Raw genomic sequence first — 6203 nt, 5'->3', positions numbered from 1 at the left:
AAAGAGGACATCAAAATGTTTTTTGTTTCAAAGCCAAGTGATTTCTTTAATCAGGGCATTAACAACCTGATTGTAAAATGGAAAAGCATCATCGTTAAGAATGGAGACTATTTCATTTAATAAATGTTTTGATATAAAAGTTGTTCGGTTTTTTCATGTAAAAAAACGGCATTAATTTCTTGACGACCTAATACTTCAACTGGGCGAACATCAACAGGCATTAGGTACAGGCACACAGGTGACCAACAGCCAAATAACACCAAGCGGCAGTGCAGCGAAGGGTCGTGGGAAAACCGCCTTGGCGGTTAAAGTGAAGACTCTTTTTCAACTTAATTAAAACATACCAACAAGCAGAAACATCTTCTACAATCTACAAGCAACATCGAAATACCGATATCGTCGAGATGCAACACGACTTTTCCTTTAGACAGCAACTAGGTAGGTTCGATATGGGTGACTTTAAAAACTGTTTAAGTTATAGCTCCCAACTAAATCCTTTCATAATGGTGACAAAAATAAAGACTTATCGTGTATAAGTAAACAACAAAGAAAGGAAATTAAAGTGTCCAAAAACACAAAAGGCCAACCAAAAACTATTAAAATGAATAATGAAGGAAGTATAACCACGGCAATCAAGATGACTGATGCTGATACTGAGCTTCATATTGATAATGAGCAACTACAACAAGAAGAACACCCTAAACCTGCTAGTACACACACGGTATCACTCTGGATACTGAAACACACACAAACTGATGAAACACGGGAAACACATACAGAAATAGACGGATTCATATTGGTTACAAACAGAACACGAAAACCATCACAAAACACGGAGAAACAAAACACTAACAAACAGTCACAAGTTAACAGAAAACACACACAACTACCAAAACACTTAGTGATAATAGAAGGCATACCTAGAACATACGAAGAACCGCACCTAGTGGTTGAAATTCGACGATATAAGCCTGACGTCATAATTGCAGGAATTAAACGTCTAGCTAAGGGTGGTGTCTTAGTAAGAGGTATTGTGGCGGCTGACCTAAACAGTCTCCTCAAAGTATGGCCTCAGGATGCCACAAACCAGGACATATTACACTACATCTACCAGGAGCAAAGTCAAATGTGAAAGCCTTTGTTATCAAAGGAATTCGTTACAGTACTGAAATCGAACACATTCAAAAAGAACTAACACAAAACAATATTTCGTACACGAAAGTAAACAAAAATCATTTCCAATAGAACTCGAAAACAATCAAACTTGGTACAAGTACATACACCAGAAACCCGGAATATCGAGAGTGTAATATCAAATGATATTATTCTCTAGTATCAGAGATTTCAGATAAAGATTAAAACACTCGCCAACATTACGGGCACGTTGCGGCAGCCTTTAAATCTCTCCCACGATGTGTGGGCTGTGGTAGAGATCAATATATTTGAGCATGTAAAAAAGAACCTGAAAACCCTCTATAATTGCAAACAAAAACACACGGCTGTAACTAATTTATTATTATGTATTTATTTTTAATATGAACGTTGTTTGGATTGAATTTGTATTTAGAGATATGCGTGACTTGTAGTATCAAATATGTGTTGCGTATAACGAACGAATTTGTGATATATTTATTTTGATGTCAACGTTTGTTTCGAATAAGTTTATATTTGAGGGCGTGTTTATCTTACCGTGTTAGTTACATATGACAAACCTCCCGCCAATTCTCCAAGATTATAGAATATTCGTGAACACAAAGAATCAACAATATATCTATTTCCGTATCCGGTAATTATTAGAAGGTTCTAGAAGATGTGTCTCGCCTATAAAAACAGCAGGGCATCGCGCCAAAAAAACAACAGACGACAGAGAACAGAGAAGAGGCAGGTCTACTATGAAACTATTATAACCGTGTAAATTATAAACTGTGATTTTGTTAACCCTATCAACCGGAAAATATACGACATTTGACCAGGAACAGTTATAAATTTCTAACGTCAGTGAATCCCATCAAACGTTAATATCTCTCCAAGAATATTACTAATTTCTCATCGGATATTAGTGATTTTGTAAAAGTATTATTTTACTTCAATGGTCCAACAATTCAGTGCCTGACAAAACTAGCTAGCTTCCCGCCAAATTATGTATACGTACATCTCGCTTGATATCAAGAATACTCTGAACTAGGAAAACGGTTTTAGGCTATTTGTAAGTTAGTGAAGTTTCTGTTTATGAAACCTTGTTTGCAATAATTAATCATAATAGTTGCTATTGTAACTTGTACTGTTATATATATATATGTGTATTAAAACGTATTTGTTTCGAAACAAAAACGGTGTGAATCAATCTTGTTGGCAAATAGCGTAAACTAAATAAAATATCGGCATATTTCTAAACACAAAATCCAGGGTACGGTTCAACTATTAAAAGTTAAATTATTTAACGCGGTTTTGGATTATTTCAAATTCTCAATACATAACATAATACGGCAAATTACAAAGGATGTCCCAAATATATGGACATCAAACAAAGAATTTACAACACGCATCACAATATCAAACTCACAAAAATAAACATATAAATTAAGGAAATAAACCAGACACAAAAACAAGCTATAAAAACTCCACTACTACCAACACCAATATCACAACCGGCAGCTTCATCTACCCAGATCACACAATCAGCTCCACTATTACCAATACCAATATCACAACCGACAGCTTCATCTACCCAGATCATACAATCAGCTCCACTATTACCAACACCAATATCACAACCGACAGCTTCATCTACCCAGATTACATAATCAACTCCACTATTACCAACACCAATATCACAACCGACAGCTTCATCTACCCAGATCACACTGTCGGTTGTGATATTGGTGTTGGTAATAGTGGAGTTGATTGCTTCATCTACTCAGATTGATCTATTGAAAAGTGATGATTTACCAATGAACTGTTTTCGCAATCAAATTAATAGAAGTATTAATTAAGTACTAAATGCTATTGTGTTATATTCATGAACATAGCCCTGGAGAGGGAAGAAGAAACAGTATTTTAAACATAGTGTGTATTTAGCCATGTTTTCATGAATTTATCGCTAGCATTTGTCAGTTTAAAATAGAAACCGTAAAAAAGGGAGGATGAGGTCAAAATTTCGACCAATATATACGATCCAGACCAGACGTTTTAGTTATTCTGTCAGCTTTTGATTTAAAACTAATTTCAATACCAATGATAAACATGCTCTTGACCAAGTGGTCAAGTTGGCTAAAGTGTAGTGTAATGTGAAGGCCTTTTTATTAGTCTTGACAGAGAATTTGTGGTTATTAACCTGTCCTGTAAGTGTAGTTTGACTTTTGTCCGTATACTGATGATTGTTGTTTTTTGTTGTTTTTTTTGCACTTTGTAAAATATATCGTGTTTTGAGCTCGCCACAAAAACTTGGTTTTATTATGCACAGTTTTGTTTTCATATTAGTCAGATAAGTACTAGTGATATTTATAAATTAACAAGTCTGATATTGGACTTTGTTACAAAGAGTTGATTGTAATTAGGCATAAGGCTACACAATAAGCTCTATCTGTGCTCTGCCCACCACGTTGTAACTCCGCAGACATGCCGCTGTGCCACTGGGGGTGGGGCTTTTTTCAAAAGTAACTACCATACTGGGGCACGGTATAACTGACTTTTGCGTGAATAAAGATATTTCTAAGGTGTTTGTTTTTACGGAAAGAAGCTTCACGGAAGTTTTGCTTTAGATGTTGACTGGGATATAAATGTTATTTTAAGGATTCTTGAAGCATTTTTTGTGTTTTGAATAATATGTGATAACCAGAGAAACTCTGTTACAATGCTTGGGGATCAGAATGGTTTTAAGCAACAACACGTGAAATTTGTCAGCTTTTTAGATTGTTTTTCTATTTCAGAAACTTTATAACATCTTTCTTTCATGGATATTTTAACGTTTCAGTGCGTGTTTTGTAAACGTTGTTGTAAATGCAGATCTTTTTCATGTGAAGATCTGTACTTTAAGTAATACTTCTTTTGATATGGGCCGGATGACTGCTTTGGTAGTGAAAGTGATCTGTCTGTGGACTTTTTGTACAAGTCAATATATAGGCTTTGGTAGTGGAAAACATAGTGATTTGTCTGTGGGGTTTTTGTAAAATTCAATATATAAGCTTTGGTAGTGGAAAACATAGTGATTTGTCTGTGGGGTTTTTGTACAAGTCAATATATAGGCTTTGGTAGTGCAAAACATAGTGATCTGTCTGTGGGGTTTTTGTACAAGTCAATACGTGTAAAGCCATTTTTTTAAAGGAATTGTAACATCGAGAAAACGTATTTGTATCGATGAATATTCAAATTTGAATCTTGTTGATTAAAGGAAAACGTTTGCGTATGAAAAATAGTCTTTAAAGGAATGGAAGTCGTAAAAAATATATCCTCAAGTATCGTTTCCATAAGTATGGTTTGACGGGACTTTTCTCTTGGATGTGATTTTTCAATCCTATCTATAAAGGTAAACTTGGGGACATTTTAGAGCCCATTAATCTGAATGTAGTTTGTATTGTCTAATTCGAAATTATTTAGGCAGTTTTAAGAACTGTTGTTTTTTATTTCAAAACTAAACAATTGGCTATTTGCACTCAGTTCACCGCTGGGAATTGAATCCCGCGTTTTAGCGTTGTAATTCCGTTAACTAACCGCTTCGGAAGACAGTTTGAAAAGATTGTGTTATTCTGGAGCCTACGTTTTTTTTTGTTTTTTTAATGTCATGAATGAATATATTAGATGTACAGATTTCCCCACCCTTTCTAAACAGTAACTTATAACCTAAATTTCAAAAACTTGAAACCAAATGTAAGTTTTAGAATATAATGTGTAATACTAAATCTGAATATTATTAAATATATATTTTTGTCTCGTTTATACATAATGCTGTCAAGTTGCTAAATTTGAAGTAATTTACATATTACAAAACATAGAGGGAGCTAATTTTCAATTTTATGATGGACATTTTCACCAGTAACAAGTGTACTTTTGCAATGGCCCATATTCACTTTTAACCCCTTTTATGTAAAACAAAATTAATCATAGCTATTTTTTCTCACTAATAGTTGTTTCATGTAATCTTAATCTCTAATGAATAGCTTAATCCCTAACTTTATCTATGCCCAAGAAGGCAGCTATATCTGATTTGATAAATTACTGCAATCCACGCTTCGACATGTATTGGGATTAAAGTCTTCACACTGTATGCAGAATAACAGATCAAATCACAATGTGGTGATATTCTAAAAGAAACATAAGGAAAAACTTATAGACTCGCGATTGTATGTAATTAAGCACAAAGCTACACAATGGGCTATCTGTGCTCTGCCCACCACGGGTATCGAAACCTGGATTCTAGCATTGTAAGTCCGCAGACATACCGCTGTGCCACTAGGGGGTCTAGATAGACTCGCGATACGATGTTTTGATAGACGAATAAAAGTGTTAACATACAACAATGAATTATGTATATTTACAACGTTATTAGACGAAATACAATAGTTGTCAACTTTGATCTCGTTCTATCGATGGATTTGATTTACAACAATGAATTATGTATATTTACAACGTTATTAGACGAAATACAATAGTTGTCAACTTTAATCTCGTTCTATCGATGGATTTGATTTTCCATTTAAAAACTGTACGAGTGTAAGTGTGCGTCTTTAAATGTTCTACTTGTTAGGTGAGCAATAGTAATTGTCAACTCTGACCTCTCTTTACCATTGGATTCAGTCTCCCCATTGAAATTAATTATGTACGTCTTCTTACCTCAAATGTTTCAGTTGTGCTATGTACGATAATATGTATGAAACTTCGATAAACATTTTATTTCTCTCATTTAAAATTGCACGAATTTTGTTGCTAAAAGCGGTGTTGTTTATATATATATATATATATACACCTAGGAAAAAAGTTAAGCACCCCCGTGTTTTTTTCAAGTGATTCAGATTCGACGTTCTTATGACTGATTATAAATTACCATTCAATCTAAACGTGTTTATCAAATGAAATTATGCATTATTGGGCACAAGAAAACAAGATTATCACCGTAAAATAACAATTTTTAATTTACATATCATGACATCAAAATAAGGACAGTTTTCACGCTTAAAATTATCTTTAATAAGTATTGTCAGTGAAAG

This window comes from Limulus polyphemus, unplaced genomic scaffold (assembly GCF_000517525.1).
Source record: "Limulus polyphemus unplaced genomic scaffold, Limulus_polyphemus-2.1.2 Scaffold18, whole genome shotgun sequence".
Taxonomy (NCBI): Eukaryota; Metazoa; Arthropoda; class Merostomata; order Xiphosura; family Limulidae; genus Limulus; species Limulus polyphemus.
Note: the sequence above shows the minus strand (reverse complement) of the source record.